This window comes from Chelonia mydas, chromosome 1 (assembly GCF_015237465.2).
Source record: "Chelonia mydas isolate rCheMyd1 chromosome 1, rCheMyd1.pri.v2, whole genome shotgun sequence".
In the NCBI taxonomy this organism is placed as follows: Eukaryota; Metazoa; Chordata; order Testudines; family Cheloniidae; genus Chelonia; species Chelonia mydas.
In genome coordinates, this window is record NC_057849.1 from 194,983,490 (window position 1) to 195,004,156 (window position 20,667).

Here is a 20,667-nt window from a genome sequence, read left to right on the forward strand (position 1 = left end):
AAACTGGGGGGGTGAATTCTTCTCTGACATAACTGTGCCGAAGACATAGTTGACCATCAGTTGAGTTAATGTGAAATTAGAGGGGATAAAACTGCTGATAATGCTCCATCCCAGCCTTGACCTTGGAGAGAGTTATCCATTGCTCCAGGATTTTACTCCATGGATTGCATTAGGCAAGAGCAGCCTGTTCATTTCTTTGATTAAAGGGAAACAACCAGCAAGTATTGTAGATGAGGAAAGTCCCCTATTCTCTGAACAGAAAATGCCACAATCTACCAGCATGGGACCCTGCATTTCCTAGGCTGCTCTAGGAGACAGGTAGCTGGGAAGAGATCTGAGTTTTTCAATCAGTGAATTATTAAGAAGAATTAATGTGATTTCCTCACTTTCCCTCCCTCCTTGTAAACCCACACATTCTCTCCAAGTAGCCAGCAGCTCACCTTCCCCTAAATATTTTCCTCCACATTTTAAGTCTTGAGTATTTAAAATTAGCGAACTAAAAGAGAATTTTGATGAAATTTCAGAGACTTCCTTGACGTGCTGAAATGTAGCCTCAGGTTAGTAAGAGCTAGAGCTAAGAAAAGTATGGATGTATTTTTCACAGAAAGAACCAGGCTGTAGAGACATCAGCAGGAAGGAAGCAAGTACCTGCTTGTACCAAGTAGTTATGGCTGAGAAGGGTTAAGGTACAGGTTTGAATTCTACTAGCTGTTTGTTCCAATTAGTTTTATTTCTGCTGCCAGCAGATTTATTTCCCCCAAGCTACAGAAACAAGCAGCCACTCCCACTTCTCCTGGCTTTTCCCATAACCATTTTCAACCCAGCAGTTAAGAGGCCTTGCTTCAAAAAAGAGGCCATTTCACATGCTGCTATGTAATTTTCAAGAAACTTTATCATCAGTGATATCAGCAAATTAAGGGATTGTCTACACTACCTGCCAGATCGGTGGCCAGTGATCGATCCAGCGGGGGTCGATTGGCACGATAAATGGACCGCCGAGCGCTCTCCCATCGACTCCACTTGTGCTTCTCGTTCTGGTGGAGTACTGGAGTCAATGAGAGAGTGTCAGCTGTCTCAGCTATGCTATTCACGTAGCTGAAGTTGCATATCTTAGATTGACCCCGTGCGGTAGTGTAGACAAGCCCTAAAGAATGGGTCACCCAGCCCCAACAGAGAGACTTTGCTGGGGTTGTTGTGTTAATCCAAATCCCTTCACTAAGGAAATCTGGATGGTTATAACAGCCCCCATGAACACACTGCTGTGAGTCTCGGCAGGAATTCCCACAAAGGGCTAGCCAGAGAGCTATGCCTTTTGCTTCCTCATCTCTCTGGAGCAGTTCAAAGGTTGAGTGCATTGGCTGAGTTTCCCCAGATCAGTTTCATCATGCTTTTTCCCTTTGAGTGATTTACAGCATCCACAGTATTCAATCAGGTTTCAGAGTAGCAGTCGTGTTAGTCTGTATTTGCAAAAAGAAAAGGAGTACTTGTGGCACCTTAGAGACTAACCAATTTATTTGAGCATAAGCTTTTGTGAGCTACAGCTCACTTCATCGGATGCATTCAGTGGAAAATACAGTGGGGAGATTTATATACACAGAGAACATGAAACAATGGCTGTTACCATACACACTGTAAGAAGAGTGATCATTTAAGGTGAGCTATTACCAGCAGGAGAGCCCCGGGGGTGGGGGGGTACCTTTTGTAGTGATAATCAAGGTGGGCCATTTCAAGCAGTTGACAAGAACGTCTGAGGACTGGTGGTGGTCGGGGGCGGGGATGAACATGGGGAATTAGTTTTGCTTTGTGTAATGACCCATCCACTCCCAGGCTCTATTCAAGCCTAAGTTAATTGTATCCAGTTTGCAAATTAATTCCAATTCAGCAGTCTCTCGTTGGAGTCTGGTTTTGAAGTTTTTTTGTTGAAGAATTGCAACTTTTAGGTCTGTAATCGAGTGACCAGAGAGATTGAAGTGTTCTCCGACTGGTTTTTCAATGTTATAATTCTTGACGTCTGATTTGTGTCCATTTATTCTTTTACGTAGAGACTGTCCGGTTTGGCCAATGTACATGGCAGAGGGGCATTGCTGGCGACTGCTGGCATATATCACATTGGTAGATGTGCAAGTGAACAAGCCTCTGATAGGGTGGCTGATGTGATTAGGCCTTATGATGGTGTCCCCTGAATAGATATGTGGACACAGTTGGCAACGGGCTTTGTTGCAAGGATAGGCTCCTGGGTTAGTGGTTCTGTTGTGTGGTGTGTGAGTATTTGGTTCAGGTTGGGGGGCTGTCTGAAGCAAATACTCACCAGCAACCACACACCACACAACAGAACCACTAACCCAGGAACCTATCCTTGCAACAAAGCACGTGCCTAGAGGCCATGGGCGACAAGTGTTGTAGGCTGGGGGAGGCTGTGCCTCCCCAAACAGCCTGGCGTGGCCTGCCCACACTCTGCCTGCAGGTCCCCTCCTGCCCTTCCTGGTGTTCTGCCCTGGCCCAGGCTGGCTCAGGCCATGCTGACGCTCAGGCCATGCTGCCCACCAGGCACACCGAGGCTGGGGGCGTTCCGGCCGCACCGCACAGCACACGAGGGCCAGCGGGGGAGCTGCGGCCATGCCGCTCACTGCACTGGGGACCGGGGCACTGGGGCCGTGCAGCTGCTGGGGCTGGGAAGGAGGCCGCTGTGGGGGTGTTTTTGGCTCCTGCGGGGTGAGGGAGAGGAGAGGGTAGAAAAGGTGGGAAGGGGCTTTGGGCACAAGGGGAGGGGCTGGGGACTAACTTCTCCCAACAGCCGAGTCACTGGCCACCCATGCTAGGGGCGCTGGTGTTCTAGGGGCGCCTTACCTCTCAAAAACTGTGTGCAACATGAAGGTCAGCTGTAGGCAGGGCGAGCGCTGAAGATCCTGTGCCCAGGGGCCCATAAGGTGTAAATCCGGCCCTGGCCTTCCATTTTCTGAAACCTGAGTCCTTCAATATTAGCAAATTATCTGTACAAATTAATGCCCAGAGTCTCCCTGCACTTTGCCTGTGGGACGGGCACCTCATTCCTTGCACTTTCATGCAGCTGGGGCAGGACCACATTTGTGATTCTTCCTGGGGGGAACAGAGAAGAGAGGCTGACGTGCACCCAACTATCAGGATTTAATGACAGATCTTGAAAGAGGTGGCGGGGGGGGGGGCAGGAAGGGGAGATTGAAAGAACAGTGAGTGCATGGTGATTAGGTAGTGAGCCTGAGGATTGGGAAATGTCCAGCTAGGAGACAGGAAACATGGTCCACTAGCTAGGTCCCACTATTGCAAGCCTCAAAAGGTCAAAGATCTCTGGACCTCCATAAAATCATGATTAGTTTTTGTTTTTTAAAATACTATATGGTGGGGTTTTTTGGTCTGTCTGGATTTTTGAATTCCCCCTATCCATCCAGTGTGTGTGTGTGACAATCAGTGTAGCCCACTCTCCCAGAAGTATTGGATAAGATGATTTTTGACCCCTTCTGCAGCAGCTCTCACCCCCACAGCTGTCCACCTCCTGATCAGCAATTAATTCTGCCCCCACTGCTATCAGTTCAGCCCCCCACCCAGCCCGGCCCCTAGCACTCCCAGCCTCACCTCTGCTCCTCCTCAGGATCTGCACACACACGCACCCTGCGAGGCTGGGTGTTGCAGCCGGGTCCCTTTTCCCCCTTGCCAGGCTGGAGTGGGCAGCTTCAGCAGTTCTTCTTCAGCCCTCTCTGCTACTTCTAGGTGGGTGCTGCAGGGAGGGGAGGAGCAGGAAGGCTCCAATTTGTTTGAGAGGCCTGGAGCTTCTCCCAGCATCACGTTGCAGCCCCTGCCCAAAGCATGGCGCTTGTAAAAAAACAGAGAGAGGTGGCAATGCTGCTGGCACAAGGAGGCTGAAGGTTCAGGCAGTCGACCCTGGCCTCCCTAGGGCTGGTGAGTCTTGGTTTGTGTTGGTATTGCAATTCCTTCGCTAGCTCGTTCTTTCATGGAAAGTTTGGATAGAGGTTTGCTCACCCTTCCCTTCTCAGAAAGGGGGGGGACGTGCGGTGAGAGCCACTATTCAGGGTGGCCATTAGGGGGATTAGAGCAAGGAGGGAAGGGTCGGTGCAAACTGGAAATCAAGAGAGGCTGACATTCACCCCAACCGCAGCCTACTCTGCCTGCTTTCCACACCTCCCTTCCACTGTGGGAGGGAAGAAAGGTGGTGAGACGCATGGAGCACCTGGCAAGGTAGGGAGAATGGGGGACCCTGCTGTGGAGGGTCAGGGGGGAAAGGGGGCACACAGAACCCCTGGCAGAACCTCTGGGGAGACTGGTATGGGCGAATGGGGACATTCCTCTGGTGGTTGGGGGTGAGGGATAGGAGGACCCTGGTTTAGAGGAGTGAGGGCACACAGAACCCCTGTCCTGGGAGGACGAGGGGACTAGAGGGCATGCAGGGAAGTGGGAATGAGGGCGCATGTGGGGCTGCTGGCATGGGGAAAAGAATGGAGGACCCTGATGTGGGAAGAGGGGTGTACACAACACCTGCTAGGGGGGAGAGTGGGAGAAGTAATGGGGAGTCCCTGAAAGAGGGGGATGGGAGAGTGGGACACCGGGAGTTGCGGGGGGGAATGGAGGAGTGTAAGGAGCCCCTGGTGTGTGCAACTAGGTCTGCCTACACAAGCTAAAAAGCATGCCACCCCCTCATAGAAGCTATATAGCCCCACATATTTACTTTAAAACAGCATTCCCAAAGTGTGGGGCTGCAAAGGACTGGCTAGCAGCAGTGACAGGGTGGGGAGTTCTCAACTCTTCTACTGTCTTTGCTCTCATTTTAAAAGCAGTAAGTCTCTGGCTAGCATGGATGAGAAAAATAAAACCTTCAGAACAGGGAATACAACATATGTAGAGACCTCTGCCTGAGTTTGCACAGAGCCTGAAAAAATAACTCTGAGGTGTGAACTACCCCATTAATTTCAATGGCACTGACTCAAATGCCAACAGTGATAGTTTAAATGCCTTCACTATTAGGTGGGTGGGTGAGGATGCATCCGATGAAGTGAGCTGTAGCTCACGAAAGCTTATGCTCAAATAAATTGGTTAGTCTCTAAGGTGCCACAAGTCCTCCTTTTCTTTTTGCGGATACAGACTAACACGGCTGCTACTCCAAAATTTGTGAAAAGTGTTCACCCACAGGTGATGTTGTGCCTGTGTGCCACAGGTGATGTTGTGTTAAAATGCCTTTTAACATTTTCCGGTGTGAGTTCATTCAAGAGCATAGTTATTGTCTGGTTTTCACACAATGTCATAGGCGCCGACTCCATGGGTGATCCGGGGCTGGAGCACCCACTGGGAAAAATTGGTGGGTGCTCTGCACCCACCAGCAGCCAAGCTCCCTGCCCCCACCCACCCCAGCTCCCCTCTGCCTCCACCTCCTCCCCTGAGTGCACCGTCCCTGCTTCTCCTCCCAGAGCTTGCCTCCGCGAAACAGCTGTTCCATGGCGCAACAAGCTGTGAGAGGGAGGGGGGAGGAGCAGGAACGCTGCATGCTCAGGGTGGGAGGTGGGGAAGAGGCGGGGCCGGGGATTTGGGGAAGGAGTCCAATAGGGACAGGGAGGGGGCGGAGTTGGTGTGGGGACTTTGGGGAAGGGATTGGAATGGGGGAAGGGGTGGGAGGGGGCAGGGCGGGGCTGGGGGTGGAGGTGCATGAGCACCCACCGGCATGAGGAGAAGTTGGCGCCTATGCACGTCACATGCTGTTCATCTTCAGCTAGCATCCATCTAACACAGTGGTTTTCAAACTTTTTTTCTGGCAACCCAATTGAAGAAAATTGTTGATGCCCGCGACCCAATGGAGCTGGCAATGAGGGGTTTGGGGTGTGGGAGGGGCTGAGGGCTGGGGCAGAGGGTTGGGGAGCAGGGGTGAGGGCTGCCGGGTGGGGCCAGGAATGGGGGGTTCAGGGTGTGGGAGGGGGCTCTGGGTTGGGGCAGAGGGTTGAGGTGCGGGAAGGGGTCAGGGTTCTGGGCTAGGGCAGGGGATGAGAGGTTTGGGGTGCAGGAAGGGGTTCCAGGTTTGGGGGGGCTCAGGGGCAGGGGATTGGGGTGTGGACTTACCTCTGGCGGCTCCCAGTCAGTAATGCAGCTAGGGTGCAGCGCAGTCCGGTATTTTGTGGTGTGTTAGATCAGTGGTTTTCAAACTGCGGGTCACGGAGTGTAAGGCACTGGGTTGTGGTGGCTCTGGTCAGAACCGTTACTGGCACTGGTCAGGGGCCGTTAGAAGTCCCGTCGGCAGTGCTGCCCGGCTAAGGCAGGCTAGTCCCTACCTGTTCTGACACTGCGCTGCACCCCGGAAGTGATCAGCAGCAGTTTCCGACTCCTAGGTGGGGAGGCCACAGGGCTCTGCGTGCTCCCCTGCCCCGAGCACTGGGTCCCCAGAAAAAAAGTTTGAAAACCACTGGGCTAAAGGCTGCAAACCTCAGAGATCATATACTCTGCTGCAGATGCATCCACTCACACCCTCACCCTCACCCACATCTCAGGTGCTCTAACCTTCCTTGTTTTCTCTTCTGCTCACTCTACCTCTTCCAGCCTGGATTTATTTAAATTAGGGCTGCCGATTAATCGCAGTTCACTCACAGGATTAACTCAAAAAAATTAATTGTGTTTAAAAAACTTAATTGTGATTAATCGCAGTTTTAATCACACTGTTAAACAACAGAATACCAATTGAAATTTATTAAATATTTTGGATGTTTTTCTACATTTTCATATATATTGTATTCTGTGTTGTAATTGAAATCACAGTGTATATTTTTATTACAAATATTTGCACTGTAAAAATAATAAACAAAAGAAATAGCATATTTCAGTTCAGCTCATACAAGTACTCTTTGTCGTAAAAGTGCAACTTACAAATGTAGATTTTTTTTGTTATATAACTGCACTCAAAAACAAAACAATGTAAAATTTCAGAGCCTACAAGTCCACTCAGTCCTACTTCTTGTTCAGCCAATCGCTAAGACAAACAAGTTTGTTTACATTTAGAGGAGATAATGCTGCCCTCTTCTTATTTACAATGTCACCTAAAAGTGAGAACAGGCATTTGCATGGCACTTTTGTAGCCCGCATTGCAAGGTATTTATGTGCCAGATATGCTAAACATTCGTATGCCCCTTCATGCTTTGGCCACTGTTCCAGAAGACATTATACCATGCTGATGACGCTCATTAAAAAAAAATGCATTAATTAAATTTGTGACTGAACTCCTTGGGGGAGAACTGTATGTCCCCCGCTCTTTTTACCTGCATTCTGCCACATATTTCATGTTATAGTAGTCTCAGATGATGACCCAGTACCTGTTGTTCATTTTAAGAACACTTTCACTGCAGATTTGACAAAACACAAAGATTTCTAAAGATAGCTACAGCACTCGACCCAAGGTTTAAGAATCTGAAGTGACATCCAAAATCTGAGAGGGACGAGATGTGGAGCATGCTTCCAGAAGTCTTAAAAGAGCAACACTCCGATGCAGAAACTACAGAACCCAGACTACCAAAAAGGAAAATCAACCTTCTGCTAGTGGCATCTGACTCAGATAATGAAAATGAACATGCGTCGGTCTGTACTGCTTTGTACAGTAACTCCTCACTTAACATTGTAGTTATGTTCCTGAAAAATGCAACTTTAAGTGAAATGATGTTAAGCGAATCCAATTTCCCCATAAGAATTAATGTAAATGGGGGGCTTAGGTTCCAGGTAAATTTTTTTTTGCCAGACAAAAGGCATTATATACATTTTTAACAATTTTAAACAAGCAATTTAATACAGGTATAAGTTTTAAACAATTTTAAACAAGCAATTTAATACAGGTATAAGTTTTAAACAATTTTAAACACGCAATTTAATACTACAATCATCATTGTTAGATCATATTAAAGAAGTTCTGTATTAAAATCACAAATGAGTTTGATTCCCCATAGTTTAAATTCCAGGGTATTACTAATTAAGAGGTCTCTTGGGTTTTGGTACTGTTTCTCTCCCTCTATGTGTGAAACTTGCAAGCTGCTAATTGTGTTAGTACATTCTAAGACAGAGTCTGTTCTCAAAGCAATTCACAGAGAGAGAGACTCAAAGCAATACTCTAACAACAGAAACAGCACCCAGAGACTCCCCGCCCTTTTGTTGTATTAACAATTGTGATTAAAATAGAGATAGAGGATGTATGTGGATGGATGCCTGGTGTGGATAATAACTGAATGATCAGGGAGGTGCCAGCCTAAGAATCCAGTGTCCACCGGCTGAAGAAGGTGTCAAGTGGAAATAACCAGAGGACCCCCAGAGGGCAGACTGGAATCCACCCAACAGCCTCAAGAACGGGAGAACCAAAGAACAAGATAACATCTAGCAGCGCGGAGCCGTCAGGAATGTGCTATCTGCTGATTGATTCAGCAACAGCATGATGAAGCAATTCCCATAGACTGGCATAGGAAGAAATTCCTATAAAAATAGACTCTAAAAAGTGAGAACTTTGGGGTCTGATTCTGCAAACCAACTTCCAGGAGCATCAGATGAGCATCTGACAAGGCCCTGCTCCCTCCTCATGTCCAGGCCACCTGGCCAGTGGCTTGGCATGAGCAACTCTAAGGCTGGTAACTATGATAACAACCTTGCAGAACCTGTGTGTGTGTGTTTGTATGAATGATTGTGTGAATAAATATGAAATTGAATGGAATGTTATAGCTATAACTAACTGCTTACTATGATTCTTTCTGTATTCACAATAAATGTGGTATTTTGCCTTTTCCCCTTTAATAAGATCCTGCTGGTTTTTATTTTATTGGTATAACAACAGGGTGCCTCAATTGCCTCCTACTGTACCTCATTACCTGCGCAATTCATGGGTAGTTGCACGGTCACAAACACACATGAGGTTATCTTTCACCAAAGTGTGCATTTATTTTTTTCTTACAAAGTAACAGTGCAATGGAGGCTTCCCCACAGCCTTCACTCCTCAGCCCAGGCTCACCTTCTAAGCCACCCGCCTGCTTCCTGTGCCTTCCACTTATATCCTCCCAATTACTTTATTAGCCAATAATTACCACTAGGTGCTCATAATCCCACAATAAAAAGGATCCTCCAGCTGGGCCTGCAGCTTTCTTTAGACTGTAGCCATGGCAGTGATTGGGGTGCTGCTGGTAGTGCCCTGTCACCCCAATTACAAATGGACAAAAACAGTTTTTTTTAAATTATTAAATAAAACTACTTTAAAAGTGCTGGATAGATAAGAAAAAAAGTTTTTCAAAACATGTTTTGCATTTAAAACTAATGGATTTATGAAACAAAGGAAGTCTGTCTGTAGTTAGGCTTGGAAGGATTAGATATTTATTGGTAAATGTTAGTAAATTTTCACCACATGCACACAAACTGATGAAAAATATTTCCATCAATAATATTTGAAATTTCCAGATAGGCAGAGAAAGAAATATGCTGCTTGAGAATTTACTAGAATTTGATTTAAGGCTATTTACTTTGTATATTTTGACATGGGATGTTGGTAATCTGTGGTTTAACGGTCACAAAGCTTTAATCTGTACTTAATGATTTGAACTAATCGTTTCTGGTCACCGCTGTAATGATACAGTAGAACCCCAGAGTTACGAATACCAGAATAATGAACTGACCGGTCAACCATACACCTCATTTGGAACTGGAAGTACACAATCAGGCAGCAGCAAAGACCAAAAAAAAAAAAAAAGCAAATACAGTACAATACTGTGTTAAACATAAGCTATTAAAAAAAAAAGGGAATGTTTTAAAAAAAGATTTAACAAGTCAAGGAAACTCTTTCTGTGCTTGCTTCATTTAAATTAAGATGGTTAGAAGCCACATTTTTCTTCTGCATAGTAAAGTTTCAAAGCTACTTTAAATCAATGTTCAGTTGTAAACTTTTGAAAGAACCATAACGTTTGGAGTTACGAACATTTCAGAGTTACTAACAACCACCATTCCCGAGATGTTCGTAAGTCTGAGGTTCTACTGTAGTAGAAACTTTGGCGTAGGAACCAAAGTGACCCGGTGTTTTATGGGGGAATCATTATGTAGTGAGCCTTATCAGTGGAATCATATTGCTTGCAAGTTGGAACTGGAGCCAGGCAGGCAGGCCAGCCACACCACTCTGTACAGTTCTCAGCAGCAAGTTAAATAAAGTATTTACTGTTACTTAAAAAAGTCTTCAGCATTTTTTTTTATACTATAATGGTAAGAGTTGGGTTTTTTTTAAATGGGCCAGCTAAAGCCTCCAAGAAACTTAGTGTTTGAAGGAAATTGAGCAGAAAACAGGAGAAGGTGGGAGCAAGGATTTGAGTGGTACAGCATTGCAAGTGGCACAGACAAAAAAGATGAACAGCTGCAAATAGCATTGTTTCTTTCTGTGACAGAGGAAGCAGCAAGATAGGTGTTTCATACTTTTCAATTTGATGATGTGGCAAAGAAAGAAAAATACAGGTCTGAAAGAATAAGTTGGAGGCATACTGTGCACCTCAAAGAAATATCACGTGAAAGGCACTGATTTTTCACCAGAAGTCAGACAGATGGGGAAAGCAGAAACCAATATGTGACTGATTAAAACTGGCAGCATAACCTTGCAAATTTGGAGAAGTGTGTGAATCGCTCATTAAAGACCACGTTGTGTGTAGTATTGTGCCATTCTCGGTGAAAGCTAGGTTGTTGAAGGAGACTAAGGCTATGGCTACACTGGCAATTGAATGACAAAACTTCTGTCTTTCAGAGGTGTTAAAAAAAAATCCCCTGAAAGACAAAAATTTTGCTGACGACAAGCACCAGTGTGGACTACGCTTTGTCGGCAGGAGTCCTCTCCGGCTGACAACGCAAACGTTGGAGGTGGAAGTTTTTTGTTGTGAGTAGAGCCGTACACAGCGCGACTTTTAGCAGCAGAGCTGTAGCAACCCAGCAGTGTCGCTAAAAGCTGTGTAGTGTAGACACAGCTTACTTTAACCGTTGAATGTGCTGGGGATATATGTCATGCTGATGAAATGACTGCAACACTATCAAAGGGGCTGGGTGAACCAGAAAAATATGTGCACACATTGCAGCATAAATCTGCCTTTAGTAAGCACCCAGACTAGCAGTCATGGACTGGTGGGCATCCTGCTGCTAATAAAAGCCTGAGATCAATATAAGTAAAAAAAGAGCAGTCAGAGGCAATTAAAGGTTGTTAGAAATGCGGCCGTAGCCATACCATAAGGAACTGCCATGCGTGTGGGTAAGAATGCTGAAGATGTGGCAAATACAATCATTTTCCCGAAATGTGTAATTCTGGAAAGGAAGAGTCCCATGGCAAAGAGATGTTCACCCTCACAGAAGCAGATGAGCATTCGTAAGAGCTGTTCCTCAGTATGCTGAGTACTGAGCCTCCCAAGCATGCGTGGAATGTGGATTTGCTCATTAATGATCACAAACCCGTCAGTTTTTCAATTCACAACCACAGGCCAGTGTTATGTCTGTAAAATTATACAACACTTTAAGGGCCAAACCACTTCACAGCTTGAGTATCAATAACCTATTCAGCAGAAAACATGCAAGTAGGTGGTAAATGCAACCGGGATTATGTGTATCGGGATATAAAATTTGCTGGACTTTCAGGTAGTATAATCTGACTCATAAACTATACCGGGCGGATAGGCTGTGACAAGTTTAAACTTAGTGCAAAGAGTATGGTAAAGGAAGAACCACAAGGACATTGGGATATATTTAAAGAATACAAGATGGTATTTGAAGGTTTAACTGCTTTCCAGGTAAGCACACCATAAAGATGACCTCACAAGTACCACCTGTAATTCATGCACCTAGAAAAGTTCCAGTGACATTAAGACAGTGTTGCACCTAGTGCTGCAACATTATGTTGGGATGGTTAGTCTGAGCGGCATCTGCTATTGTGTGTGTGTGTGTGCGCATTGCACAGTACTGTCCCTTGCTGATTAGAAGAGGTCACACTTTCTAATGTCCATAGTGTTTCATTGTGCAGAGAAAGAAGTTACTCCTTTTAGCTGACAATTACCACGGCACTATTAAAAAAACTGTACAAGTATCAGTCTCCAGTATACCTCAAGGGAGATATGCCATCCAGCTACATCCTGTAGGCCAGCCCTATGTTCTTTCATTATTTTTTGCGTAACCTCCTCCTCCCCTATGCTCTACCTGGACACCCCCACAAGATCATAGGAGAACAGTGGATGGAGCCTACCAAATCTACACCTCTATTACTTGATATAACAACTCAGAGAAGTGGCCACGGGTTCTGGTTCTGTCCTCTGTTCATAATATTGGTTTGATTTCTTCCTTCATAATGAAGAGGCAGCATGACCAAGTGGTCACAGCACATTAGTGGGAGTGAAAACCCTGGATTCTAGTTCTAGAGATCTGCCACTGCCTCCCTATTTGCCCTGCGGAGATTCCTTTCCCATTTTGTGCCTCAGTTCTGCCATTTGTAGAAGAGATTCTGAGAATAAGCTAGTTATTATTTCTGAGGTCTTCGAACATATCAGTTACCAGATAAGCACCAAGGCCTACTGATGTTGACCTAGGCTAGAACCCTCCTTGGAGATAAGTTCTGAAGATCTGCATACTCAGTTCCTGAAGTTCAGACGTGGCGAGAAAGCTGAACATGTTTGTATCTAAATCCTTTGTAACCCTGTCCAAATAGAGACTTGAGGCTACACTTTCAGAGAAAGGACCTGTTCCTTCTCACAAGCATCCACTCACGACATGTATCAAGAGAGCCTACACCTCGAATTCGACTAAAGGTTGCTATGGACACAACAAAGAGTATTAATGACTATGCACTCATGGCCACCACCCAGAATACAGAACAAACCCACTCATCTCAGTGCTCTCAGAGGCTGCAGCATTTCTCCCAATTTTTCACCTTTCCCTGGGAGCTTTCCCTCAGTGACGGGCTGCTCAGTACCTTCTTCCTCTGACCACCTTCCCGCTTTCACACTTCAGACACGCCTCAAAGTCACACTCTTATCACTCTGGGCCATTATCCTCATGCCCTTGGCCAGCGTATTTCCTTTTGCCACTCTGAAACGTGCCCCCACGTGCAGGTCTTGAAGCTGGGCCCAATGGCGGAAGGCCACGTAGAAGCTTTCGCTAGGGCAAGCAGGCGGGGGTGGCCTTGCGAGGTAATTGTCTCTCTGGAGGTGAACATCAGCACTGTGGGGTGTGAACGGAAGGCGCCATAGAAGGAGGCGGCGAGGAATGTGCTGGCCATGATCGGCATTTCTTTGTCCCCCATTCAAAAAGGGGTCACCCTCCCCGTCGGGGAATCGAACCCCGGTCTCCCGCGTGACAGGCGGGGATACTCACCACTATACTAACGAGGAAAGGGGCAAGGCTGACTACTGCACAGAGCACCAAGGAACCTGCTAAGGGCAGCGTACACCATACCATGGGCCCCACCAGGCAACAACACCCCTTGCTCTCATCAGCTTCCTAAAGGCTTTGGCTGCAGCAACAGCCCTGGGAAAAGCCCTGGCCCTCCTTGCATGCTCTTGCCCAGCAGGCTGCCTTTGGGGGCTACACAGCTCCTCCCACAACACCTGCCTGGGACCTTGCCCTCACCGACGAGCTGCCCAGCACCTTTTTCCTCTCACAACCGGGTCTCTCTACCCTCCCGCTTCCACACTTCACGCACTCCTCAAACACACAAATCACAAACTCACCCATGACCCCTTTGGCTTTTGAAGAGCCTCTGGAGGGCTGCAGCTTCTCAGGCCCGCAGATCCTTCCTTTCAACGCGCAGTGGCCGGACATTTGAAACACCACGGTTTCCGGGGTGGAATACGCTGCTTTTGGACGCTGGCACCCAGGAAGAATTCCTCTTACTCTTTTGCTCATGGGTGTACCTCATGGACTTTCCTTTCCAAGCAGAAACTAGGGACCAGCTGCCGGCTCTCTTTGCAAATGGACGCAATCAGGCTGAGCCACTGGGCGTGCGGCCGGGTATCCCCCACCAAAAAGGGATGCCGTGACTCGGATTCGAACCGAGGTTGCTGCGGCCACGGCGCAGAGTACTAACCACTATACGATCACGGCCAGCTGCTGGCTGATGCCACAGCTGAGCGGAAAATGCTCAGCTCTGCGCTCTCGGGGAGGCCACCGACCTCACCCGCGGCCACAGATATTTCTCAAGCCTCCCCATTGCTGTCATACGTAAAATTGTAACAAAAGGAAAAAAGACAGGAGGGCAGCCCGATGCCTGTCTGTTTTTCTCTCTTCCTCCGCCCCTTGACCAGGTCCCTTCCCATTTGGCTGGGCCATTGTCCTCATGCCCCTGGCCAGCGTATTTCCTTTTGCCGCTCTGAAACGTGCCCCCACGTGCAGGTCCTGAAGCTGGGCCTAATGGCGGAAGGCCATGTAGAGGCTTTCGCTGGGGCAAGCAGGCGGGGGTGGCCTTGCGAGGTAATTGTCTCTCTGGAGGTGAACATCAGCACTGTGGGGTGTGAACGGAAGGCGCCATAGAAGGAGGCGGCGAGGAATGTGCTGGCCATGATCGGCATTTCTTTGTCCCCCATTCAAAAAGGGGTCACCCTCCCCGTCGGGGAATCGAACCCCGGTCTCCCGCGTGACAGGCGGGGATACTCACCACTATACTAACGAGGAAAGGGGCAAGGCTGGCCACTGCACAGAGCACCAAGGAACCTGCTAAGGGCAGCGTACACCATACCCTGGGCCCCACCAGGCAACAACACCCCTTGCTCTCATCAGCTTCCTAAAGGCTTTGGCTGCAGCAACAGCCCTGGGAAAAGTCCTGGCCCTCCTCGCATGCTCTTGCCCAGCAGGCCGCCTTTGGGGGCTACACAGCTCCTCCCACAACACCTGCCTGGGACCTTGCCCTCACCGGCGAGCTGCCCAGCACCTTTTTCCTCTCACACCCGGGTCTCTCTACCCTCCCGCTTCCACACTTCACGCACTCCTCAAACTCACAAATCACAAACTCACCCATGGCCCCTTTGGCTTTTGAAGAGCCTCTGGAGGGCTGCAGCTTCTCAGGCCCGCAGATCCTTCCTTTCAACGCGCAGTGGCCGGACATTCGAAACACCACGGTTTCCGGGGTGGAATACGCTGCTTTTGGACGCTGGCGCCCAGGAAGAATTCCTCTTACTCTTTTGCTCATGGGTGTACCTCATGGACTTTCCTTTCCAAGCAGAAACTAGGGACCAGCTGCCGGCTCTCTTTGCAAATGGACGCAATCAGGCTGAGCCACTGGGCGTGCGGCCGGGTACCCCCCACCAAAAAGGGATGCCGTGACTCGGATTCGAACCGAGGTTGCTGCGGCCACGGCGCAGAGTACTAACCACTATACGATCACGGCCAGCTGCTGGCTGATGCCACAGCTGAGCGGAAAATGTTCAGCTCTGCGCTCTCGGGGAGGCCACCGACCTCACCCGCGGCCACAGGTATTTCTCAAGCCTCCCCATTGCTGTCACAGGTAAAATTGTAACAAAAGGAAAAAAGACAGGAGGGCAGCCTGATGCCTGTCTGTTTTTCTCTCTTCCTCCGCCCCTTGACCAGGTCCCTCCCCGTTTGGCTGGGCCATTGTCCTCATGCCCCTGGCCAGCGTATTTCCTTTTGCCGCTCTGAAACGTGCCCCCACGTGCAGGTCCTGAAGCTGGGCCCAGTGGCGGAAGGCCATGTAGAGGCGTTCCCTGGGGCAAGCCGGCGGGGGTGGCCATGCGAGGTAATTGTCTCGCTGGAGGTGAAGATCAGCACTGCGGGGTGTGAACGGAAGTCGCCATAGAAGGAGGCGGCGAGGAATGTGCTGCCCGGGCTCGGCATTTCTTTGTCCCCCATTCAAAAAGGGGTCACCCTCCCCGTCGGGGAATCGAACCCCGGTCTCCCGCGTGACAGGCGGGGATACTCACCACTATACTAACGAGGAAAGGGGCAAGGCTGGCCACTGCACAGAGCACCAAGGAACCTACTAAGGGCAGCGTACACCATACCCTGGGCCCCACCAGGCAACAACACCCCTTGCTCTCATCAGCTTCCTAAAGGCTTTGGCTGCAGCAACAGCCCTGGGAAAAGCCCTGGCGCTCCTCGCATGCTCTTGCCCAGCAGGCCGCCTTTGGGGGCTACACAGCTCCTCCCACAACACCTGCCTGGGACCTTGCCCTCACCGGCGAGCTGCCCAGCACCTTTTTCCTCTCACACCCGGGTCTCTCTACCCTCCCGCTTCCACACTTCACGCACTCCTCAAACTCACAAATCACAAACTCACCCATGGCCCCTTTGGCTTTTGAAGAGCCTCTGGAGGGCTGCAGCTTCTCAGGCCCGCAGATCCTTCCTTTCAACGCGCAGTGGCCGGACATTCGAAACACCACGGTTTCCGGGGTGGAATACGCTGCTTTTGGACGCTGGCGCCCAGGAAGAATTCCTCTTACTCTTTTGCTCATGGGTGTACCTCATGGACTTTCCTTTCCAAGCAGAAACTAGGGACCAGCTGCCGGCTCTCTTTGCAAATGGACGCAATCAGGCTGAGCCACTGGGCGTGCGGCCGGGTACCCCCCACCAAAAAGGGATGCCGTGACTCGGATTCGAACCGAGGTTGCTGCGGCCACGGCGCAGAGTACTAACCACTATACGATCACGGCCAGCTGCTGGCTGATGCCACAGCTGAGCGGAAAATGTTCAGCTCTGCGCTCTCGGGGAGGCCACCGACCTCACCCGCGGCCACAGATATTTCTCAAGCCTCCCCATTGCTGTCACAGGTAAAATTGTAACAAAAGGAAAAAAGACAGGAGGGCAGCCTGATGCCTGTCTGTTTTTCTCTCTTCCTCCGCCCCTTGACCAGGTCCCTCCCCGTTTGGCTGGGCCATTGTCCTCATGCCCCTGGCCAGCGTATTTCCTTTTGCCGCTCTGAAACGTGCCCCCACGTGCAGGTCCTGAAGCTGGGCCCAGTGGCGGAAGGCCATGTAGAGGCGTTCCCTGGGGCAAGCCGGCGGGGGTGGCCATGCGAGGTAATTGTCTCGCTGGAGGTGAAGATCAGCACTGCGGGGTGTGAACGGAAGTCGCCATAGAAGGAGATGGCGAGGAATGTGGAGGCCGGGCTGGGCATTTCTTTGTCCCCCATTCAAAAAGGGGTCACCCTCCCCGTTGGGGAATCGAACCCCGGTCTCCCGCGTGACAGGCGGGGATACTCACCACTATACTAACGAGGAAAGGGGCAGGGCTGGCCACTGCACAGAGCACCAAGGAACCTACTAAGGGCAGCGTACACCATACCCTGGGCCCCACCAGGCAACAACACCCCTTGCTCTCATCAGCTTCCTAAAGGCTTTGGCTGCAGCAACAGCCCTGGGAAAAGCCCTGGCCCTCCTCGCATGCTCTTGCCCAGCAGGCCGCCTTTGGGGGCTACACAGCTCCTCCCACAACACCTGCCTGGGACCTTGCCCTCACCGGCGAGCTGCCCAGCACCTTTTTCCTCTCACAACCGGGTCTCTCTACCCTCCCGCTTCCACACTTCACGCACTCCTCAGACTCACAAATCACAAACTCACCCATGGCCCCTTTGGCTTTTGAGGAGCCTCTGGAGGGCTGCAGCTTCTCAGGCCCACAGATCCTTCCTTTCAACGCGCAGTAGCCGGACATTCGAAACACCGCAGTTTCCGGGGTGGAATACGCTGCTTTTGGATGCTGGCACCCAGGAAGAATTCCTCTTACTCTTTTGCTCATGGATGTACCTCATGGACTTTCCTTTCCAAGCAGAAACTAGGGACCAGCTGCTGGCTCTCTTTGCAAATGGACGCAATCAGGCTGAGCCACTGGGCGTGCGGCCGGGTACCCCCCACCAAAAAGGGATGCCGTGACTCGGATTCGAACCGAGGTTGCTGCGGCCACGGCGCAGAGTACTAACCACTATACGATCACGGCCAGCTGCTGGCTGATGCCACAGCTGAGCGGAAAATGTTCAGCTCTGCGCTCTCGGGGAGGCCACCGACCTCACCCGCGGCCACAGGTATTTCTCAAGCCTCCCCATTGCTGTCACAGGTAAAATTGTAACAAAAGGAAAAAAGACAGGAGGGCAGCCTGATGCCTGTCTGTTTTTCTCTCTTCCTCCGCCCCTTGACCAGGTCCCTCCCCGTTTGGCTGGGCCATTGTCCTCATGCTCCTGGCCAGCGTATTTCCTTTTCCCACTCTGAAACGTGCCCCCACGTGCAGGTCCTGAAGCTGGGCCCAATGGCGGAAGGCCATGTAGAGGCTTTCGCTGGGGCAAGCAGGCGGGGGTGGCCTTGCGATGTAATTGTCTCGCTGGAGGTGAAGATCAGCACTGCGGGGTGTGAACGGAAGGCGCCATAGAAGGAGATGGCGAGGAATGTGCTGCCCGGGCTGGGCATTTCTTTGTCCCCCATTCAAAAAGGGGTCACCCTCCCCGTCGGGGAATCAAATCCCGGTCTCCCGCGTGACAGGCGGGGATACTCACCACTATACTAACGAGGAAAGGGGCAAGGCTGGCCACTGCACAGAGCACCAAGGAACCTGCTAAGGGCAGCGTACACTATACCATGGGCCCCACCAGGCAACAACACCCCTTGCTCTCATCAGCTTCCTAAAGGCTTTGGCTGCAGCAACAGCCCTGGGAAAAGTCCTGGCCCTCCTCGCATGCTCTTGCCCAGCAGGCCGCCTTTGGGGGCTACACAGCTCCTCCCACAACACCTGCCTGGGACCTTGCCCTCACCGGCGAGCTGCCCAGCACCTTTTTCCTCTCACACCCGGGTCTCTCTACCCTCCCGCTTCCACACTTCACGCACTCCTCAGACTCACAAATCACAAACTCACCCATGGCCCCTTTGGCTTTTGAAGAGCCTCTGGAGGGCTGCAGCTTCTCAGGCCCGCAGATCCTTCCTTTCAACGCGCAGTGGCCGGACATTTGAAACACCACGGTTTCCGGGGTGGAATACGCTGCTTTTGGACGCTGGCACCCAGGAAGAATTCCTCTTACTCTTTTGCTCATGGGTGTACCTCATGGACTTTCCTTTCCAAGCAGAAACTAGGGACCAGCTGCCGGCTCTCTTTGCAAATGGACGCAATCAGGCTGAGCCACTGGGCGTGCGGCCGGGTATCCCCCACCAAAAAGGGATGCCGTGACTCGGATTCGAACCGAGGTTGCTGCGGCCACGGCGCAGAGTACTAACCACTATACGATCACGGCCAGCTGCTGGCTGATGCCACAGCTGAGCGGAAAATGCTCAGCTCTGCGCTCTCGGGGAGGCCACCGACCTCACCCGCGGCCACAGATATTTCTCAAGCCTCCCCATTGCTGTCATACGTAAAATTGTAACAAAAGGAAAAAAGACAGGAGGGCAGCCCGATGCCTGTCTGTTTTTCTCTCTTCCTCCGCCCCTTGACCAGGTCCCTTCCCATTTGGCTGGGCCATTGTCCTCATGCCCCTGGCCAGCGTATTTCCTTTTCCCACTCTGAAACGTGCCCCCACGTGCAGGTCCTGAAGCTGGGCCTAATGGCGGAAGGCCATGTAGAGGCTTTCGCTGGGGCAAGCAGGCGGGGGTGGCCTTGCGATGTAATTGTCTCGCTGGAGGTGAAGATCAGCACTGTGGAGTGTGAACGGAAGGCGCCATAGAAGGAGGCGGCGAGGAATGTGCTGCCCGGGCTCGGCATTTCTTTGTCCCCCATTCAAAAAGGGGTCACCCTCCCCGTCGGGGAATCAAATCCCGGTCTCCCGCGTGACAGGCGGGGATACTCACCACTATACTAACGAGGAAAGGGGCAAGGCTGGCCACTGCACAGAGCACCAAGGAACCTGCTAAGGGCAGTGTACACCATACCATGGGCCCCACCAGGCAACAACACCCCTTGCTCTCATCAGCTTCCTAAAGGCTTTGGCTGCAGCAACAGCCCTGGGAAAAGTCCTGGCCCTGCTCGCATGCTCTTGCCCAGCAGGCCGCCTTTGGGGGCTACACAGCTCCTCCCACAACACCTGCCTGGGACCTTGCCCTCACCGACGAGCTGCCCAGCACCTTTTTCCTCTCACAACCGGGTCTCTCTACCCTCCCGCTTCCACACTTCACGCACTCCTCAGACTCACAAATCACAAACTCACCCATGGCCCCTTTGGCTTTTGAAGAGCCTCTGGAGGGCTGCAGCTTCTCAGGCCCGCAGATCCTTCCTTTCAACGCGCAGTGGCCGGACATTTGAAACACCACGGTTTCCGGGGTGGAATACGCTGCTTTTGGACGCTGGCACCCAGGAAGAATTCCTCTTACTCTTTTGCTCATGGGTGTACCTCATGGACTTTCCTTTCCAAGCAGAAACTAGGGACCAGCTGCCGGCTCTCTTTGCAAATGGACGCAATCAGGCTGAGCCACTGGGCGTGCGGCCGGGTACCCCCCACCAAAAAGGGATGCCGTGACTCGGATTCGAACCGAGGTTGCTGCGGCCACGGCGCAGAGTACTAACCACTATACGATCACGGCCAGCTGCTGGCTGATGCCACAGCTGAGCGGAAAATGCTCAGCTCTGCGCTCTCGGGGAGGCCACCGACGTCACCCGCGGCCACAGATATTTCTCAAGCCTCCCCATTGCTGTCACAGGTAAAATCATAACAAAAGGAAAAAAGACAGGAGGGCAGCCCGATGCCTGTCTGTTTTT

The 20,667-nt window shown here is 50.6% G+C and overlaps 10 non-coding genes across 10 annotated transcripts; all 10 read right to left on the bottom strand.

Annotated features, from left to right (window-relative positions):
- Positions 1-13,313: 13,313 nt before the first annotated feature.
- TRNAD-GUC lies at positions 13,314-13,385 on the bottom strand. Its single transcript has one exon. It is a non-coding gene; the product is annotated as a tRNA-Asp (tRNA).
- A 640-nt stretch (positions 13,386-14,025) lies between these two features.
- On the bottom strand, positions 14,026-14,097 carry TRNAH-GUG. Its single transcript has one exon. It is a non-coding gene; the product is annotated as a tRNA-His (tRNA).
- Positions 14,098-14,592: 495 nt separating this feature from the next.
- Positions 14,593-14,664, bottom strand: TRNAD-GUC. The gene has a single exon. It is a non-coding gene; the product is annotated as a tRNA-Asp (tRNA).
- Positions 14,665-15,304: 640 nt separating this feature from the next.
- On the bottom strand, positions 15,305-15,376 carry TRNAH-GUG. The gene has a single exon. It is a non-coding gene; the product is annotated as a tRNA-His (tRNA).
- A 495-nt stretch (positions 15,377-15,871) lies between these two features.
- TRNAD-GUC lies at positions 15,872-15,943 on the bottom strand. The gene has a single exon. It is a non-coding gene; the product is annotated as a tRNA-Asp (tRNA).
- Positions 15,944-16,583: 640 nt separating this feature from the next.
- TRNAH-GUG lies at positions 16,584-16,655 on the bottom strand. Its single transcript has one exon. It is a non-coding gene; the product is annotated as a tRNA-His (tRNA).
- Positions 16,656-17,150: 495 nt separating this feature from the next.
- Positions 17,151-17,222, bottom strand: TRNAD-GUC. The gene has a single exon. It is a non-coding gene; the product is annotated as a tRNA-Asp (tRNA).
- A 640-nt stretch (positions 17,223-17,862) lies between these two features.
- TRNAH-GUG lies at positions 17,863-17,934 on the bottom strand. The gene has a single exon. It is a non-coding gene; the product is annotated as a tRNA-His (tRNA).
- A 1,207-nt stretch (positions 17,935-19,141) lies between these two features.
- TRNAH-GUG lies at positions 19,142-19,213 on the bottom strand. The gene has a single exon. It is a non-coding gene; the product is annotated as a tRNA-His (tRNA).
- A 1,207-nt stretch (positions 19,214-20,420) lies between these two features.
- Positions 20,421-20,492, bottom strand: TRNAH-GUG. Its single transcript has one exon. It is a non-coding gene; the product is annotated as a tRNA-His (tRNA).
- Positions 20,493-20,667: the final 175 nt, after the last annotated feature.